The sequence below is a fragment of the Scyliorhinus torazame genome, chromosome 15, assembly GCF_047496885.1.
Source record: "Scyliorhinus torazame isolate Kashiwa2021f chromosome 15, sScyTor2.1, whole genome shotgun sequence".
NCBI classification, from domain to species: Eukaryota; Metazoa; Chordata; class Chondrichthyes; order Carcharhiniformes; family Scyliorhinidae; genus Scyliorhinus; species Scyliorhinus torazame.
The window spans coordinates 111,394,342-111,415,499 of NC_092721.1; the positions used below are offsets into that span (position 1 = coordinate 111,394,342).

The 21,158-nt window shown below is 44.7% G+C and overlaps 1 protein-coding gene across 2 annotated transcripts in view; it reads left to right on the top strand.

Annotated features, from left to right (window-relative positions):
- tenm4 (teneurin transmembrane protein 4) overlaps nucleotides 1-21,158 on the top strand; it is a 3,407,721-nt gene that overhangs the window by 1,280,287 nt on the left and 2,106,276 nt on the right. For both annotated transcript variants that reach the window (XM_072476554.1, XM_072476555.1), the window contains one exon: nucleotides 16,044-16,146. The gene's annotated coding sequence lies outside the window, so the exon portion shown is untranslated. The remainder of the gene's footprint in view (nucleotides 1-16,043; nucleotides 16,147-21,158) is intronic.

Below are 21,158 nucleotides of genomic sequence, written 5' to 3' on the forward strand. Positions count from 1 at the left end.
GTTTGTTTTAACAAAGGGCAGCACTGCATGGTGGTGCAGTGGGTGAGCACTGCGGCCTCACGGCACCGATGTCGCAGGTTCGATCCCGGCTCTGGGTCACTGTCCGTGTGGAGTTTGCACATTCTCCCCGTGTATGCCTGGGTTTCGCCTCCACAACCCAAAAATGTGCAAGCTAGGTGGATTGGCCACGTTAAATTGCTCCTCAATATTAAAAAATGAATTGGGTACTATAAATTGAAAAAAGAAAGTTTGTTATAACATACAAAGATATCTATTGGTCAGTGTAATCACTCCTGGGTGAAGAACCCTTTCCTCACAGTTTTCCAAATTAAAAAAAATTACTTTGAGGTTCTCGTCCAGTATCCCAACAAATGTTGAAATGTGTGCCGGGATAAAGAACGGTGGGCGGGATTATCCACAGCCCAACGGCGAAATCGGGAACGGCGATCGGGCGGAGAATGGCTCCCGACGCCGGAATTGGGCAGGCTCCACCCCTCCAAATCGGCGTCATCGCACCACGTGCAGTCGCAACCCAATTGGTATGTCATTGGCCAGCTGAGTTCCCAATGGTGCGGGCCATGTGTGGTCCCAGCAGTTATGATCCTGGCATGCCAGCTGCGGGGAGAGAGGGCGTGCGGACAGTGTCCAGGGACTGGTTTAGCACAGTGGGCTAAACAGCTGGCTTGTAAAGCAGAACAAGGCCAGCAGCGCGGGTTCAATTCCCGTACCAGCCTCCCCGAATAGGCGCCGGATGTGGCGACTAGGAGCTTTTCATTGTAACTTCATTTGAAGTCTACTTGTGACAATAAGCGATTTTAATTTTTTTTCAGTGCCACCACGCTCAGCTGAGATCTGTGCTGGTGGCTGGGGAGCTACTGCCAGGGCTGGGGGGAGTGATGGTGGGTGGCCAGGAGATGGGCCATTAATTCCCCGAGATAAAAGACGGTCAGGAAGGAGCTGGCATCTCAGCATGGTACCGGTTGGAACTTGAACTGTTCATTGTGATTGTATTTCTTAGCGTGATGAAGAAATAAACTATTTTGACTATCATTTTCCGGACTCCGCATTGACTACTGTAGTTCGCTGCAGACATCAAGAAAACATGAATGAATATCGTATGCCATGTGGCTATTTGATGTTATAGTTCTTTTCCCAGCTAACTGGGAGGCACCCATATCCAATGGCTAGCATGCCCAATTTCACTGATGTCCAACCGCTGTCAGTTGCGAGATGGTTAGCCAGTCAAGCCTGTTTCACTCCCTTTCCCGCATGTTGATTTCCCTGACAAGGCAGAAAAGTGAGAGTGACGCATGTATTGCATGGATAAATGGAGACCATTGGCTGAGTTTGACTGAAGAAGGCTCACATTGCTTAAGGATGAAGGTAAGTGTCTGTAGTGAATTAATGGATGGGATCAGAGGAAATGCATAGACAAAAGAAAACAAGTGGACCTCCAGGTAAGTTAGCGTGAGGCATGATAGGCTAGATTAGAATTGACAGGGCGGGGTAAGAGAGTTGGGATGGTACACATCAGGATGTAGTTGAATGTGCCACTGGGCTCACTTTTTCTGCCCTACTTAGGGCAGTACGGTAGCATGGTGGTTAGCACAATTGCTTCACAGCTCCAGGGTCCCAGGTTCGATTCCCGGCTTGGGTCACTGTCTGTGCGGAGTCTGCACGTTCTTCCCGTGTGTGCGTGGATTTCCTCCGGGTGCTCCGGTTTCCTCCCACAGTCCAAAGATGTGCAGGTTAGGTGGATTGGTCATGCTAAATTGCCCTTAGTGTCCAAAATTGCCCTTAGTGTTGGGTCGGGTAACTGGGTTATGGGGATAGGGTGTGGGTTTGGGTAGGGTGCTCTTTCAAAGAGCCGGTGCAGACTCGATGGGCCAAATGGCCTTCTTCTGCACTGTAAATTCAATGAAAACTATAAAAACTTTATCATCAAACTACGTTTAGCATTGAATCCAGGGGAGGCACCACACTTGTGCTGCTGACCACTTCTGCCATCTTCACTGGCAGGATTTTTCCTCCCATCAGTACTGAACAGAAACTCCCTACAGGTCCCGGCAATACATCCATCGAGGCAACACTAAAATTAGGTCACTATCTTGCATTCTAATCCCAACTTCGGAATCAATCAAATGTCTTGTCCATAATGCCCTTTTAAATGCAGGTTGTTATAAAGGCCATTCAAGCTAATTAGTTGGAAGTGTTCATGCAGTTGTTGGGGTAAAATGCCACTGACTTGGATTTTGAGTGCACTCCCAGACACCACCTCATATCCTACAGAGCTTTCAGCCAAAGCACATTGTTCTTTATTCCAACACACATTTCAACATTTGTTTGGATACTGGAGGAAAACCTCAAACACTTTTTTTAATTTGTAAAACTGAGAGGAAAGGGTCCTTCACCCCAATACTGATGACACTGACCAATGGGTATCTTTGTATGCTAAAACAAACTTTAATATCAGTACAGAATTAACCACATTAACATCAAAGAAATAGCTTTACAATGACCATCTAAACAGTTCTTAAACACAAGGAAAAACTTATTGGGTGAGATTCTCCCTTTTCGGGACTATGTCCCCACGCCCACCGGAAAACGGGCGTGAATCCCTCCGGACTTTTTCCTCGAAAGTCCTTGGTGATTCCCTGTTTTCCAGGCGGCTAGCAGGGCCCGGAGTGTGTCCTGCAGCTCTGGCTGCCGGCGGGGTCCTGCTGTCCAGACCGCGCGGCAGCGCATGCACAGGGTGGCCACAAGCGGGTCTGCGCATGCGCTTGGCAGCCCACTTTGGCGTGGGTGGCGGCGACATGGCAGACCCACACAGCGGGCCCGTGCAGAGGACGGTAGGTCCTCCCCAGATCGCGATGGCTCATCGATCGGTGGCCCCCGATCATGGGCCTGGTCACCGCTGAGGCCGCCCTCAGAGTCCGATTTCACCCGCCCCCCACCAGGACCGCCACCGCGGCCGCGGGTCCGATCTCCCGCTGGGTGGTACCAGATGTGAACCACGCCGGCGGGAACATGGCCGGTTGACCGCAGAGATTCGCCGCGGGGGCCTCTTACAACACCCCCCAACTGGCGCTGTGTCGACCGCGTGCGCGCGACAGGCGGGTCCATGAAGAATCGTGGAAGCGCCATTGCGCCGGATTTCCAGCATGAACAGCTATTCTCCGCCTGCGCGCCAGCCGCGAGTCCGCAAAGAGGGTCGGAGAATCCCGCCCATTATCTATACCTGCTACTAACTCCAATTAAGCAACCCAATACAGTTAAAATGCCACTTATAGAAAAAAAATAATCAACAGATGCTTAGCTGTGTAGGGACATTTGGAGATCCTTTCACGAGCAGAACCAGTTCTCTTTTGCTCAGCCTAGCAGCATTTGGCAAAACTGCTGTTCAACTTAGTTGTCTTGTCAGACTCAAATCCTATGGAATACTGCAAAACTACAGACAGACCAGGCTCTTCCCATAATTGCATCATATGTATCCCACTAAGATGTCACATGATCTGCTTAGCTCAGACTATATATAGCCCCTCATAAATTATCTACCCTACAGGGTATCTCCATCATTCATAACAATGTTACATTAGCACTCTATACGCAAACATGTAAATAGTTAAAATCAATCCTGATCTCACCTTTTATGACTTCTTAATTACAACTTTTGCAGACAGTCTGGGTGCCTTTAATCTAGGTTCTTTAATATTACTGCAAAAATATATACTTCAACCCAGACTTTTAATAACATTACTGCAACAGATATAAAATATAATATATCACAATTTCTGCATCACACAGATCATTCTGGGTCTTGGTCCTGTTCACACTTTTCAAACCAAAAAGGTAATTCTTTCCAAACCAATCCAAAGACTACGCTCAACTGGTAGAGTCAATGTTTGTCTTTTTATGGAATTCTGTCCCTTGATCAGGTTAGTCACTGAGAGGAAAAAAATGTGTTTAATATTCTATGTATTATCTAGTTAAGCATGCAGTAACCCCAGCACTCTTCACATCTCTGGAGGATGCTGAGAAAGGATTCATTCTTGAAATCACTAAGTGACATTGACATCAGAAACTCCAGACAGATGAAAATTTTGACTGCAGATATCTTCCTGGGGTTGTCAGGGAAAGCCACATGCACAGGATATATGTAATTAGCAGTACAACTAACAGTGCATTTTTATGTCTGGGTTGGTCACGCATGGAGCAGCTTCAGCTTTTCATTTTGTTGGACCTAATTTATATGTCAAGACCCAAAGTGGCCCTGAGCACAAGTAATATGACACAGCCTCATCTTGAAGGTCTCGTTTACTCATGTTAGATGAAGCTCTGATTCTGGATTCAGGCTGCATTTACGTTATAACTGTGACAAACTGATCCTACCATGTAGTGAGCACACATCCTAACAGAGAATCTGCCAGATTCTGTTACTCATGGTCAACTCTCTTGAACAAAGTTGCATAGCCAAAAACAATAACTTGTTTTGATATAGCACGTTTTTGTTGGAAAACATTTCAAGGTGCTTCACAGAATCATTATCAAACAAAATTTGACACTGAGCCACACAAAGAGATGTCAGGGTGGACAATCAAAAGCTTGTTTAAAGAGACAGCCACTCTTCTCCTTAAGATACTCAAAGCCTAAGCTGGGGAGGAGATTCCATAGGCCAAGGGAACTAAAGGCAATATAAGCAATGGTGAAGCAATTTAAATTGGGGACGAACAAGAGTCTGGAATTAGAGAATCACTGACATCTTGGTGGGTTGTAGGGTTAGGGATTTAAGAAATAGAAATGTGTTTTCCTCTCTCACCATGGCCTGAAAAATTGTGAATTTTAGAATGGAGGCACTGCCAAATCAGGGGCAGTGAATATGGGTGATGGATGAACAGGATGTGGGAGTAAGGAAAGAAGCAACAGACTTTTAAATGAGCTCAAATTTCTGGAGGGAGGGAGGCTGCCTATGTGGGAATTTGATTAGGAATGTCTCGAACCTGGATTTTGCAATCCTGCCCGCTGCAGGACCGGAAATGCCCACCCAAGGTCAATAGACCTTTGATGTGCATGTTACATTTACTGTCATGCCCGCAATGATACCCAAGAGAGGTGGGTTGGAAGATTTTGGCTCTCCCGGAATCCACCGGCTGCACCGCGCTCAAGTGAGAGCGCCCTAGCTTTCAATTCGAGACTTCTATTAATTTCCACCAGCAGCCATGATAGGATTTCAACCCTTGTCCCCAGACCATTAGTCTGCTTCATTGGAATCTTAGTCCTGTAAGATTACCACTATGCCACCATTTCTCCAATACTATGAGAGAAAATTAGCTAGAAATACAAGAACTGATAATAAGAGCTTCCACAAGAATAGTAAAAGGAAAAGAGTAGCAAAGTAGCAGCAGGGGCTGGTTTAGCACAGGGCTAAATAGCTGGCTTTTAAAGCAGACCAAGGCAGGCCAGCAGCACGGTTCAATTCCCGTACCAGCCTCCCCGAACAGGCGCTGGAATGTGGTGACTAGGGGCTTTTCACAGTAACTTCATTGGAAGCCTACTTGTGACAATAAGCGATTTTCATTTCATTTTCAAGTGAGCATTGATCCATAGAGGGCGAGTCTTAATTAATAATGAGAAAGAAGGAAATGGCGAAGAGTTAAACAGGTATTTTGTATCAGTTTTCATGAGACAACTCAAAGGATCCCAGTATAGCAGGAAATCAAGAGGCAAAGACAGAAAGGAAATCATTACTCAGGAACAGATACTGGGAAAACTATTGGAACTAAAGGCTGACAAGTCCCCTAAACCTGATGGCCTGCACCCGAAAGTCTTAAAAGAAGTGGCTGCAAAGATAGGGGATGCTTTGGTTGTAATCTTCCTAAATTTAATGCATCCTGGAAAGGTGTGAGCAGATTGGTTCGGCATCTACAAAATCTCTGTTCAAGAAAGAGGGAAATAGAAAACAGTAAACTCGTTAGCCTAACATCTGTCACAGGAAAAACCCTTGAATCCATTATTAAGAAGTAATAACAGGGCCTTTTTAAAAATTGCACCACGATGAGGTTAAGGGAAATTGTTTGACTAATTTATTCTCATTCTTTGAGGATGTAACAAGCAGGGTGGTTAATGGGGAATCAGGAGGTATGGTGCATTTAGATTTCCTCAAGCAATTCAATCAGGTGCCACATCAAAGGTTATTCCCAAAATAAGAGGTCATGGCACTGAAGCTACCATTTTTGCATAGACAACAGGGAGCAGAGAGTAGGGTCAAATAAAGCACTGTTGGTTTGGAAAACTGTAAACTAATGGAGTACCAGAGGGATCAGTGCTTGTGATTAATTGTTCACTTTCATTAACATGTATCACAATTGAGTTTCTAAATCCTCAAATGTCAATGTTCAGCGGCAGTAATTGTTCATGCAACTGACTGAGTTCAAACTGTGTGGTAGTTATTGAATGCCTGAGCTAGCTATACACAGAGCTATTGTGTGCAGTCAGGTTTGTTATGCGAGTGATATGGTCCCATTAATTTCCTGCCATTGAAGAGGGAAGAAAATGGATGGTTGGTGTACACTTTAGATAATTCAGACTGGGAAAGCAAGGCATATCTGATTATATCAATGAGCTCAACTAGTCACAATCTATATTAATTACTTAGTTGAAGGACCAGAGTGTATTTATATGGAAATGTGCTGATGACTCAAAGATAGGCAGGAAAGGAAGTTGTGAAGAAGGCAAGAGGGTCTGCAAAGAGATAATGGGTCAGCGATCCACTAGAAATAACTGTTCCCCAGGAAAAACATTGCTTGATTGGCAGTTCTTACTCTTTGATTTCCTGTCAATTTCATAATGTTTATTCAAACAAGATAAGTTTTCAAGTTTTTGCAATTTCTGCTTTTGATACTTTAGATGGTCTGGATGATTTTTAAAAAAACTTTGTTAACATTGTCACCATAAGGTTCATTACAGTGTGTACTGGCTGAATGGGACATGGAAGTACCATAGCTTGGCATGGATTATATGAATGGCCATGGAGGGTGGGCGAAGGCCAAGAGGCAGAATGGACGGGGTATGGGGAGTGTGTGAGGGGTGAGGGCTTTACTGTTTTTAGTATCAATGCAGTCCCACAGCGCCCAAGGCCGACCCTTTAAACAACCCACTTCAGCACCTAACAGCCGCACAGCAACCCCTGACCCTTTCTTGGACCTGACTCCTGCTCTACTGTAACACCCATTTATCAACCCTCGCCCATTCCGGAAGGAAAATCCTGTCTTTAAGGCACTTTCTTCTGAGGTGGGCGTGCTGTTACGACACCTTGGGCCCCCTAGACCCGGATTTGCAACACGATTGAATTCACCTATAAGTCTCAGAAAAATACCCAACGTCTTTGGCCCTTAGCTGCCCAATAACTAAAGTCACCAAGTTTGTAAATTTAGACATGATTAAGACCATTAATAACAGTAACTATTATAAAATATATATTTTTTCAATTTAGAATACCCAATTATTATTTTTTCCAATTGACGGGCAATTTAGTGTGGCCAATCCACCTAACCTGCACATCTTTGGGTTGTGGGGGTGAAATCCATGCAGACATGGGGAGAATGTGCAAACTCTACACGGACAGTGACCCAGAGCTGGGATTCGAACCAGGGTCCTCAGCGCTGCAGTCCCAGTGCTAACCACTGCGCCACATGCCGCCCTGACTATTATAAAATATGCAGCAAATACAACAGGTTAACTGTTATCTAATTCCTAACCCCCCCCCCATACTTATACTCATTCCACACTCTGTGCACACGCACAAGACAGACAAATGCAGCGGAGGGGAGAGGGGCGTAAAAAATGATAGTGAAAGTTAAAGATAAGGGGCTAGATTCTTGATTCTGAGACTAAGTCTTCACACCGGCGTGGGAACGGTGGCGTTTTACGAAAAAAATTTGGTGTAAAACGGCCAACGATCCGCCGTTTGGCTGGGGGCTAGCAGCCGAGCAGCGTAGAACACCTGGCTCCAGTTGCCAATATGGCCCAGAGAATTGCCGGGTCCGTGGCTGCACATGTACATGGCGGCTGCCTGCAGCTGCCGGGCCGTGTGACATGGCGCCGGCCGCTCACAGCCCGGCCTGCAAATTAGTGCCCCCCCCCCTGTGGCCAGCTCGTGAGCCCCGGATCAACCCCCAGCAGTGCCCCCAGCCCCTGACAAAGTCCCCCCTGCCCACGGGTCGGTCCTCCCCCGACTGTGGCTGTGCTGAACTGAGCCTGCAGCCGCCACGCCAAGTTCCCGACCGATGATAGCACATGCGATGAACGCCGTCGGGAACCCAGCCGGTCGGGGGCGGAGCATCGGGGCGTGGGCCTCAGTCAATGTCCTGAGGCCATTGATGCGGTGCGTGGCGCACTTTGCGAGTATGCGGCTTTGGAGGTGCGGCCCGTCCCTTGGTTTGGTTGTAAACGGGTATTCTCCGGCCAATCGGCAAACGCGATTTCGGTATCGGCAACTGGAGAATCCCGGCAAAGAGTCTTTGTTTCAGGTGGTTGCTTCCAGCACACCTTGCTTCAATCCAAGCTTTCAATTCAATGTTTTCAATGTAGTTTCATGCAGATTCTGTGTACAGCTATGCAAATTTTCTTCCTTCAGTCCAAGCTTTCAGTTCAAGGTTTTCACGATTGATTCATTCAGATTTTGTGTACAGCTATACAGCTTTCTTGAGGAAAACAATAAGGGTGAGGGAAAGAGAGCAGGTTCTTGTCTCTGTGTTCCCAGGTCTCAACTCTGCTTTCCTTAGGTTTCTGGAAATCAGCCCATTCAGACAGGATTCAATCACCACACGTTACTGTGTAAAATACAGGCCGGAATTCTCCCCTCTGGAGACTAAGTCCCCATGCCGGCAGGAAAACCGGCACCAACCACTTCGGCGTCAAAAGCCCCCGAAAGTGCGGGGGCTAAGTGGGCCAGAAGGGTTCGCGCCACTCCAGCCGGAAATCTTTGGCGCATGCGCAGCGGGTTCTCTTCTCCATGCCAGCCATGGCGGAGCCCTATAGGGGCTGACACGGAAGGAAGAAGTGCCCCCACGGAACAAGCCCGCCCACAGATCGGTGGGCCCCGATCGTGGGCCAGGCCACTGCAGGGGCCCCCGCCTGGGGTCGGATCCCACCCCCCCCCGCTGACTTACCTGCCAGGTCCCGCCGGTACGTGAGTTGAGTGATTCACGCTGGCGGGACTGGCCAGAAATGGACAGCCGCTCGGCCACCAGGTCCCGGTGAATCGCCCCGGGGGGGCCCCCTGCCAACAATCCCCGGTCAACGTGGCGCGGATCCTGCCCCCGCCTGAAAGACGTTGGGGCGGGATTCGCGCCGCCCCCCGAGGATTCTCCGACCCGGCCGGGGAAGGGGGTAGGAGGAGGGGGGGGGGGGTCGGAAAATCCTGCCCACAACGTTTTGGACAATTCATTGGCTATTAACCAGCCAATCAAAACAAGTACCACACCATTTCCTGGGTGCCGAAAAAGTCTGAGCTTTGCTGTCCACAGCTAGCACTGTACAATGTTTTAACTTTCAAATTCCTCATTTCTCCTGCTTGACTTAAAAATATACACCCATTGAGCATCCATGGATCAAAATGAAAACAGCAAAACTAAGGAAAGGGAAAAAACGGGAATCAACAGGAAGGGCCCTTACGATGCTGAGCCAAGAAATATCCTGACAACCACCACCTGCCTCAAAGATGAAATTCAGCCTTTACCTTTTATCTGTGGCTCAAGTGGAGTATTCCTATAGTTTTTTTCATTCTTTACTTCACGGAAGGTAGAGGGTGGATTCTCTGACCTTCCACGCCGAAATTGCGCTCGGCGCAGGGGCGGAGAATTACCCAAAGTAGGCCCCCACGCCAGCTCGCAATTCTCCGTTGGAAAAGGCCCCCCCGGGCGATTCTCCGCGTTCGACGGGCCGAGTACCCGCCGAGTCCCTCCGGCGTGGTTCTAATGTGGTTCCACCCAGCGGGAACTCGGAGTCGCGGCTGATGGGGGCGTTATGGTGGGGGGGCATGGGGATTGGACACCGGGGGGGGCCTCGACGATGGGCAGGCCCGCGATCTAGGGCCCCCGATCGACGGGCCATTGCAGTCCTATCTTCCTCCACGCGGGCCCGCCGTGTGGCTGTCCAGCAGGGCCCCGCCAGAGGCCAGAGCTGCGGAACGCATGCCTGAGGCCTGCTAGCCCCCTGGAGAATGGGGAATCACCCTGGACTTTCGAGGAAAAAGTCTGGAGTGATTCTCGCCCATTTTCCGGTGGGCGTGGGGACTTAGACCCCCAAAGGGAGACTCCTGCCCAGAATGTTCTTTTATCCTGAACTATTTTTTTGTGATAGGTTGATATTTTGTAAAATTAAGTTTCTTCAATTGTGTAGAATTTATGTAATCAGATTATCCAAGTCTGAATTATCTAAAGTGAACACCAACCATCCATTGTTTTTTACATCTTTGATGGTAGCTGTGTATAGCTAGCTCAGGCATTTAATACATACTGGACAGTTTGCACTCGGTCAACAATTATTGCCTCTGAACATGAGAATTTGAGGTTTTGTAAACTCATGTTAATGGGAATGAATTATTAACCCAAGCTCATAAAGCAGTTATCCGTAAGGAAGATCACATGGTCTATCCTAGCTCCTTTGCCTAGTGAGGCCCTAATGTTGGGCTGGATTCTCTGATTTTGAGGCTATGTCCCCACGCCGACGTGGGAACCGTGGCGTTCTACGACAGAAAAAAAGTGTAAAACGGCCACCGATCGTCCGTTTGGCTGGGGGCTAGCAGCAAGGCAGCGTAGAGCTGCCGATACGGCCCAGAGAATTGTCAGATCCGTGGCCGTGCAAGCGCATGGCGGCGGCCTGCAGCGGCTGCGTCGTGCAACAAGGCGCCGGCTGCTCGCAGACCTGGCGTGCAAAATAATGCTTCCCCTTTGGCCGGCTCGGGAACCCGGACCACCCCCCATCAGTGCACCAAGCCCCTGACAAAGTCCCCCCTGCACGCAGATTGACCCTCCTCCTCCAACTGTAGCGGCGCTGGACTGAGTTCGCAGTCACCACGCCACGTTCCCTCATGGATGAGATCACACGTGACCGACACTGTCGGGTACTCGACCGATCGGGAGCGGAGCATCTGGCGTGGGCTTCAGGCAATGTCCTGAGGATGTCAATACATCGCACAGCGTACTCGCTTTGGAGGGGGCGGACCATTGTGAAAGCAGCACCACCCCCAATTTGGTCGGAGATGGGTATTCTCCGGCCAATTACCGAACGCAATTTCGGCATCACCAACCGGAGAATCCTGCTCATTATCTTTCACCCATGCTCATCCATCTATCCAATTGTTTCCAAAATATTTGTTTGAATAAATGCAGCTGATCTTTGCCTCCTCTTTGCAGAAGCTTGTTCCATGAATCAATCAGTCTGTGTGAATAACATCTAATATCAACCAAGTAGTGACTCTGGGACAGAATTTTGTAGTTAACGAAGTTGGTGGACCTTTAAAAATGGTGAATTGGGCCCTAATTCTGAAGTCCTACTCCCTTTTCTGATGGACAACATTTCATGGTTAAATTAAAGACACAAGGCATCACTCATGAGGGAAACCTGAACTCAACAGGGTCATTTGAAGTTAGTTCTGAGTTCAAAAAGACCCTATTCTCCATGTGGAAAAAGGCCTTATGATGTGTGGAAGTCACAACTTTGTGTTTGAGGCATAAAGGTTCTAGAAGAATGGATGGGGTATGTGTGATTGCCAAGCTGTGAAGTTATGTAAATCCACATCCCTTGAAAAAATAGAAGTTAAAAAAATTTGTTCCAGCAGTTATGATAGCTGTTTGTTAACATTATGTAGTGATCTCTATGTGCATGTACATAAGTTGTTAATGTATAATCAGTAGCACCAGATGATCACTAGAGGGCCGGACCAACAGGGGTATAAAAGCAACCGCATTCTGCCTCTCTCTCTCTCTTTTGGATGTACTGTGACCAGGACAGGAGTATCAGATTAGCTCAGATGGTTAGTGTAGTTACGCATAGTTATTGTAGTTAGATCTTGTTGACCTTATCACTAGTATCAATGTTAAAGTAAAGAACTCACGCAATTATTGTTATAGTTACTCAATAAATCTTTTGCTACGACTGGACGAGTTTGAGTCTTCTTCATCGAGATTCAGAAGACCTCATCAGCAACCAAGATTTCAGTAACACATATTACACTCCGTAGAATATCAAAACACACAAAGATGTGTAATAAAAGATGATACAGGAGTGTAATAAAAGACACATTCCTTGAAAAAATAGAAGTTAAAAAAATTCCAGCAGTTATAATAGCTGTTTGTTAACATTACCCTGAGGGCTACTCATTATATTATTATTAATCCTTGGCTGCCTTCTGCAACCTACAATTATCCCAGCAGAAGGATTATAAATCCTCAGCTTGATTGACAATTGAGGTTATGAAAGAATCAGCTGTCTTTGATGTGGGGTTCTAAATAATAATCTGTTTTATAAGTGATTGAGATTTTGAGGGCGTTTAAAGTTGTGAGTGGACTTCATGAATGGGAGGTGTTTTACAATGGGAAATGCTGTAATAAATATAGGCCTGGATTTTCACTCCTAAGGTGATTAGCATGAGTTAGGAAATTTCTAACTTGCCTCAACACCTCAGGAATAATATATACAAATGGGGAGAGCTTTATTCTGGGGGTAGGATCGGTTGTGGGATAGGGCCAGGCCCATCACCCCTGGATGTGGTTGAGGTATGAAGGTTCACGAAGAGTGGATACGGTTTGGGTGACTGCCAAGATGGGAAGTCATTTAAATCCCCATCCCTTTAAAAAAATGTACAACAAATAATCTGGTGGTGCATTGAGTCACTATTTTGTCATAGGAGCTACTGAGTGCCAAGACAGGTTGTTTAAAAGGCCACTCTCAGTTCTCTGATATTTTCCCCAGTTATTTGACAATATCTATGGCCCTCTGCCCTTCATACCCCTCATTCCTTCACCCTCACTCAACATGCCATCCATGCCAACTTATGACCCTCAGTCATCCCATGGCCTCCCATAACCTCCATGCCAACTCTTGCCCACAGACGCTGATTGCCTGCAATGGCAACTTAATGCCAATTCATGGTAATCCACCCACTATCCTTTGCTCTTAGACCCTCCATGCCAATTCACTCATCTTCACTAAGGGCAGACCATGAGAGCTATGTTGAGATTAAATAAAATAATTTTCTAATTATCTATTACAACCTTCACTATATTTTTTAAAAGTCCGATTCATGAAACCCCATTTGAAACTCTTAAATCACTCCAGACACTTAATCCATTTTAAAAATAAGCATGTGTCTTCATTAACTCAAATCAAAAACTGTTACTGCTTTAAACCACACACCACCACCTTGCTGAGATAGCTATAGGTTGTGGAAAAAAGACAAACATTAATAGTGGCATAATGATGGCCCTTAGGATAGTGTCAACTAACAACTGTTGTAACTAATAGACTAGATATTCTTTTTACCTCTCACAAACACAGGTAGTTGGGTTAATTTTTAAAGGGATGAGGATCTAAATAACTTCACAGCTTCTCAGTTCTGTAGCCCTTACCTGATTTTCATGAACCTTTGTTTTCTCCATAAATTCAAGACTTTGACACTACAGGATGGGACCCTTGCTTAAGCAAAAATAACACCTGTTTGAACTTATCATTAAATTCAAATAGACCTGATGAGTTAGGGCTTCCCTATTGTGCGAGTCATGCCTTACCTCCTTTCCCCCACTGACAAAAATGGGTTCTGCCCGAATTAGGCACGGAACTTTAGATCTAGGTTCCATCCCCCATTTTTAAAGTTCCATGGAGTCCCTGTGACTCTGCAAAAATCTGGGTCTCAGAGCTTTATTTCATCTTAAGGTCTGCCCATGGTACATACAGGGTGAGTTGACATGGAAGGTTTAAGGGTAATATGTGGCAGATGAAAGTGCATGGGGCAAGACAGGGCCATGGATATGGGGGAAGAGCATGGGTTGGCATGGATGGGGCATGGGGAGTGTGTGTGGGATAGATGTGGGTGAAATATTTAACAAAACAACTGGGACAATATCCCAAAGAACTGAATGGAGCCTGTCTCAGCACAAAGCAGCTCCTGATTGCCTCCCGATCTGCGCTGGGGATGGTGAACCCATCTTGATCCCCTCCCTCAAGAGAGCACAATTTTTTTCCAAAAGCACGAGTGAAAATCTGGCCCATTAATGCTGAAAAGGTGCTTCCTGCAATTGTTTTATAATGAACAATGAGCTGATGCCATCTTGGTTGAATTTTCCTGCATGGTAATATTGAATTTCCACCTGGACATGAACTGAACCCAGGGGCTGGATTCTCCGCTGGCGGGATGCTCTGTTTGCTAGCAGCCCGGGGGTTTCCCGACGGCGTGGGGCTGCCCCACAATGGGATACCCCATTGACCAGCCGGCATAATGGAGCATCCCGCCGGTGGGGTGAAACAGAAATGTGGCGCGAAGGGGCGGAGAATCCAGCCCCAGATATTCATCAATGAATTTACTGTAGAAAAATAAATTACTTCAGTTTTTTATATGCTGGTCTTTTTCATCACAAATGATCTGCTCATTTGTTTTGAGCATTTTTTTAGAGTGTTGTTGCAGGGTCTCTGCCTCAACTTGCCCCAAAGAGGATTTGTCATTGATTGTTCCGGAATCTTCTAATGAACCTGATAGAGTGAATGGTACTCCACTTGTCCTCCTGCACTGACTCCAATTTGTTATAACTTTCATTTATTTTGGAACTGATTTTATAGAGTGCTCCAGACCTATGGACAATTGATTAATTAGTTACTGCTCAAGATGTAGTTGTCTTCCCATTTGGATTTGTGTTTTTTCTTGGTAATTTCCATTTACTTTGCTCATCTGTTCATGATTTAGCTCTATGGCTCTGCAAAACTATAAATTTTAATATAGAAAACCAAAATTTAAAATGGAAATGTTGTTGGTCAGTTTATTAGTGAGGTACAAAATGAGTCCATTTGAGTCTATTTCTGGGGCTAGATTCTCCGTTCCTGAGACTAAGTGTTGATGCCGGCGCAGGATTGGTGGTATTCTACAACAACAAAACTGGTGCCGAACCTGGACTGACTCAGCGGGTGTGGAGGGGTCATGTGGAACATAATAAATTCCAATGAGAAACGATGCAGAATTCGCTGGGTCCGTGATTGACACTGAGGAGGCTGACAAGCTGCAGCCGTATATACAGATTACACTCCCCACATACATTCTCATCCCAGCCAACAAAATGGCACTGGTTGCACTTGAGCACACCCATCCCGCTGAAGGGTCAGCTGGGGCCGGGGTCACATAGGGGGGTGTCCTGTGGGGGGGACCCATATGGCCCATGGCTCTAAGTTCACAGTGGTCAGTCGATGGCATGCACAGCTGCATAGCTGCCTTGCAGGCAGCGGCAATGGTGCTCCGTGCCCGTCCACCCCGACCCCACAGTCCACCTCCCGGCCACACCCCACTACTCTCCCCAGCCCTGGCAGAAGAATCCCGGCCAGCGGCACAACTGTCAGCAAATTAGAGCAATGTTGGACACTTTCCATACCCACTCTCCCTCATTAGGCACGAAGCCGATTTCACGGTTTTTAAAAGCACAAGCCGTCGGGAATTCGGCCCATCGGAGATCCTGTAGAGTACCAGGTCAAGCCCACTAATGATATGCAAACGGTGTTTACTGTATGTGCATTCCGGAATGCATTGACACCATTGTTGAGGCAATGAAGAATTGCGATTTGGCGTCAAATCGGTGCCCGCCGTGATTTTGGCGTCGGAACTGATTCTCCCCCCAATTGCATTTCCCGATTTTGCCGTCGACCAACGGAGAATGCCACCCCTGATATTTGCAGGCACTTTTGTAATGTAGCTAGCAACTGCAAGTATGTATTATACAGTTTTCCATGTAAGGCTTGTTTCTTGTGTTATTTTCTACATTTCGTTCATTCAATTTTGTTTTCAGAAATCGCCAGACTTGGGTATCGTCAATTACCTCGAAGCAGAATTTCTGTAACTTTGTCTTTTGCAGTAATGGAATTAAAGTGATGCTGAACAGCAGGAGAAAGGTAAGTCTCCAATTTCACACAACTTAGTTACTGTGCTGCATTTGATGATTCATTTTTATGAATACGTTAATGGAGGTTTGTTTATCTATTTCAAGGTGTTTCCTTAGCTTAAGCAGTAAAGAATTCTTGTTTGAACAATTTATTTTACCAGTGTTGATCATCAGTCAAATGAAATAGTCATCCCCAAGTTCTGCTAGCTATTGACATGTGTGCAGGATAAAAGTCTTGTACTGGAAATGATAGTTCCTTGAATGGTAAATTGAGAAAGAATAGCAGGACTTTGCTTTTGCAGAAATGTTATTGCCTGTCAGAAGTTAAATCACCCCAGTAGTAGCAATAAATTATTGTATCATAATTTTAGAGCTTGATTTTTTTTCTTCTTCTTTTTGCCCATTCCATGTTCGGAGTGAAGCCTTGTGATAAGTAACTATAATTTTCCAAATCCAGCAAAATATTTTGAATCCAGATCTATTTTCTGGTAATAGTACATCACAGTTATGAATACCTGTAACGTACTGCATTGTTTAGCAGCCCAACTTACTAAACTATGTTGGTCGCATATGTGTCAATATGTGATCCCACTCAACTTCCTGAATTCTTTCTTGAAATTGAAACGGATTCAAGAACTGACGAAAGATTGCAATTTGGCCCTTGAGCACATCATTCACTTGGGCTGGTTAACCAAAATTAGTCCACCATTAAGAATGAAGATTTCAGAAAAGATTAAGATTGCATCATTGTTTCAGTGAACAACTTTTGATATTATTATTTGAATGTGTGTACTATGGATGCGTTCAGTCATTTAGCCACTTTAAAGCCAATGCGTTATTTCTCGTACCACAGAATGTTGTTATCCAAAAATCATTCATGCACGTTTTCACAGAAGCAGCCAAAAATTATTTACTTATAAAGTTGCTTTTATTTTAAGTTGGAAGTAGTATCTTCCCTGCTTCTTTTAAGTATGCCATTTAGCTCAAATCAATGTGGCACTTAATGTTGATTCTTATAACTAATTGGTAAATCTGAACAGTTTGAAGGTCTGAGGAGAATTTATAGGTGTTTTGAGAGGCATGTAAAAATGTATGCACACTTGTCTAAAATGTTCAGCGTACTGATAATTTGAAAACATTATTTGAAATGATGTCTCCTTATTGGAAAATGTTGAAGTATTTATTAAACATCAAATACAAGGTGTACCAGGTGCAAAATTATGGATTTTTATCTTGCTTTTGATTAAATGCATCTTCCTCAAAATCAGGGTCAATATTTGAAACAACATTTGGGCTTCATCTATGTAGGGGGGGGGGGGGGGAGTATTTTTATTTTGAATGAGGAACTCTACTGGCCTGTAATTAAGTGAAAAAGTTTAATCTTTCGTGCACATTTTCTTTCTGTTTCAAGTCTGATTCTGTTTTCAGCTCTGATTTTACTGCACAGTAATGTGCAATAATCCCAGCATAACTACATCGAGGAAAAATTGGTTTCGCAAGGTTATGCAAAGAACCAAATCTGTTTTCTCTTTCGGATGCTCAGCACTTTGCGGTTCATTCTCAAGTTTCAGCTCTTCAATACATACAGATTTTCACAGTGCTCTTTGTTCCTTCAGCTTCTTGAATAGGCTTTTCGTTTTGAATTTCAAGCCAATCATCAAGCTATAGGGAGCAAGACTACATTAGGTTGATTATTCGCAATTGCAACATCCTATAAAGCTATAGTCTGTAATTAATGTGAGATTTCTATTTTGCACCCAATTATTCTTGGACAAAACATTTTCCAAGGTAATATTTGAATGCATAAATAATAAAAAGCAGTATATATTTGTTACATGATGGATCGAGAGGTAACCTTTTAAAGTGTCAGCTTATTGATTATTGTTATGCATATTTAAATGCTTACAGAACTTGAAAGAGCAGTTCAGGTAGTGAGTGTTGCAAATTGATAGAATGTTGACATGCAAATATTATATTTGTACCAAAAAATATAATGCTTGATAATTATGGACAGACCCTGAACTCGTCAAACCAGTGAGAATCAGCTATTCCATTCGACATTTTCTGATACTGAAGAGTGATACTTCTGGTCTCCTTGTGCATAAGGTACCAGTATCTGAAGCATTCAGTAACATTTTAACGGATGCATGTTGACCACAGAGGAGTTTAGAAATTCCGTAAGCTATAACAACTTTTAAATGTTCTAATTTCTATAGAGAGAAATCCCAGTCCAAATTGCTCATATCTGATATACTAACAGACCATCATTAAGGGAATCCCTTAATACAGTCAATGCCAGAAGGTAAGTATTAAAAATTTGTGATACACTCTTTGGCACCAGTGGAGGTCTCACACAGATTTAATTATTTACTTGACTTCAGGCATTGGAATATAAGAAATAGGAGCAGAGGTAGACCATTTGTCTCTTTGAACCAGCTCGGTCATTCGATAAGGTCAATGGTTGGTCTTCTACCTCAACTCCACCTTTACATGACAAATGCCATGATGATGCTAACCTTCTAAAAAATAATGTTTACTCTGATTCTCCTCCATATCCCTAAATTCCCTTCATACCAAACAACCTATCAATTTCTGTCTTGATTATAGTCAGCATGAGTACCCACAGCCCTCTATGATTCATAATCCTTTGAGTTAAGAATTTCTTCTCAACAAACCTTAAATGGCTAACCTTTGTTCTGAAACAACGACCGAGGGCAGAATTCTCCCGCCATTCACTGGCGGTGGGATTCTTTGATTCTGCCAGCAGCGCACACCCTGCCTGTGGGTTTCCCGACGGCATGGGGTGGCTTCAATGGGAAATTCCATTGACAAGCAGTGGGAGTACAGAATCCCTCCACCAACAAATAGCGTGTCAAAATCTCTACCCTCGCTAGCAGCGAAAGCGGTGCTCAATCACAATGGAGAATCTCAGCTGAAGTGTTCTAGGTTCCCCATCCAGGGGAAACAGTTTGTTAGCATCAACCCTGTGAAGCCCCTGAGGAATTACATAGATTTTTAAAATTTCTTTCTGAAATCTTTTAAACCCAGCGAATATAGGTTCCGTCTACTCTATCTCTCCGGATAGGATAAGCCCCTCATCCCCGGAACCAGTCAAGTGAACCTCTGCTGCACTCATTTTGGAACAAATATGTGCATTGTTTGTTATTGTTTCTTTTCCCGCATCTCGTGGTCAAAAGGCAGACTTCCATCTGCCGTGCTCTTGTGTAATGAGTTCAAAACTGCACACATTACTCCAGGTGTGGCCTCATTCTCACTCGAAGCTTGGTCCTCCATTGCTTTCAGAATGATTGAATTTTATTTTCTACCAGGAATACAAATACAAAGTCTGTCCTTTCCTTATTCCATGTAATAATTTTTACATGCCTCTAATGTTTACTTGCATTGATTTCCTCACAGGTGACTGATGTTATCTACTGATGTGTCCGGTAATCTTAAAATTGATTCAAACACACACAATACTCTCCGGAGTACATTGTGCGCTGGATTTGCAGACATAAAACCACCCTTGAAGGGTATTGCTGCTCCTCTCAGTGCCATCAATGTGAATGACTAAATTAACTAAGAATCCAACTGTTAATTCCTTATTGGGCTTAATTTTGAGTCTTCAATGAATAATCTGAGATTGAACAATTGGATATGAGCAGTAGATTTTTCAACAGTAGCTGATATTGGCAGCTCATGCGGCCCTCAATAATCAAAGGGATTTTTTGAAAACATTGGTTTCTTCCTATGACTTTAACCAGTCTGCATCCAGGGCAACCACTGATACCCTTGACTCAGATGCTCAATGCGTCATGCTACCATTTAGCTGTCAGAAATCCCCACAGATTTTCCAAAACAATTGGATCAACATAGTGAGTGAGTACGTGCATTATTAGAAAATTCTAATACATGAAGACTATCTCCACCAAGGCATATAAGGGTTAAAAACTCCCTTTACTATGTTGTCTGCCTGGCCTACAGGTTTTACAAGACAATATTAATATTGTATATTTGGTGTGAGCTAGTTTTTAGCAACCGCTAAAAACCGTTATGTAGGTGGGAGCAATATGGCTCTCTCTGCAACTGAATAAGGAAAAATGACCTCAGGCTTGAGTTCTTAATTCAGTCAACTTTGGTTAACGCAAACTCTTCCATTCTGGGGAAGTTGCTTCTGCAGACTGGTCAGGTCCAAACACAGGGGGAATCGGTTGCTGACACTTGCATTCAGAATAGATTACCTTCTGTCAGGCAGTGCAATTGGGCAAGTTCAATAAATGCAGGGAAATTATTGCTTTAGTTTGCATTCCTTTGTAGTTTCTGTCCAAATATCAATCTCAGAGCACTTCACAGTTGGTGATAACATTGGTGATGCTGCCCAGGTGTTGATCATCATCAAAGTTGCACATTTTCAAATTACAATTCAACTTGCGCATACAATCCCACTTCCAGGTTATTTGTTTATCGGTACATGATGCTAATCCATGACATTTTCTCAGCTGCAAGTGTGTTTGTAGACTTTCTGCCCTTATTATGGATTCACCGTTGGTATGTCTATGCAAATAGTTGGCTCAGAGGTCTTTACTGACTGTGTGCTCAATATAACCATATTTGAAGATTGACATGTCCAGAAAATGATCTACATAGAACATAGAACATACAGTGCAGAAGGAGGCCATTCGGCCTATCGAGTCTGCACTGACCCACATTAAATCCTCACTTCCACCATATCACCGTAACCCAATAACCGCTCTTCACCTTTTTGGTCACTAAGGGCAATTTATCAAGACCAATCCACCTAACCTGCACGTCTTTGGACTGTGGGAGGAAACCGGAGCACCCGGAGGAAATGCATGCAGACACGGGTAGAACGTGCAGACTCCGCACAGACAGTGACCCAGCGGGAAATCGAAACTGGGACCCTGGCACTGTGAAGTCACAGTGTTATCCACTTGTGTTACCGTGCTGCCCAAATCTGTTACAGTTTCCTCTTTTAAGCAACTTAGAGTCTCTGTTCTCAAC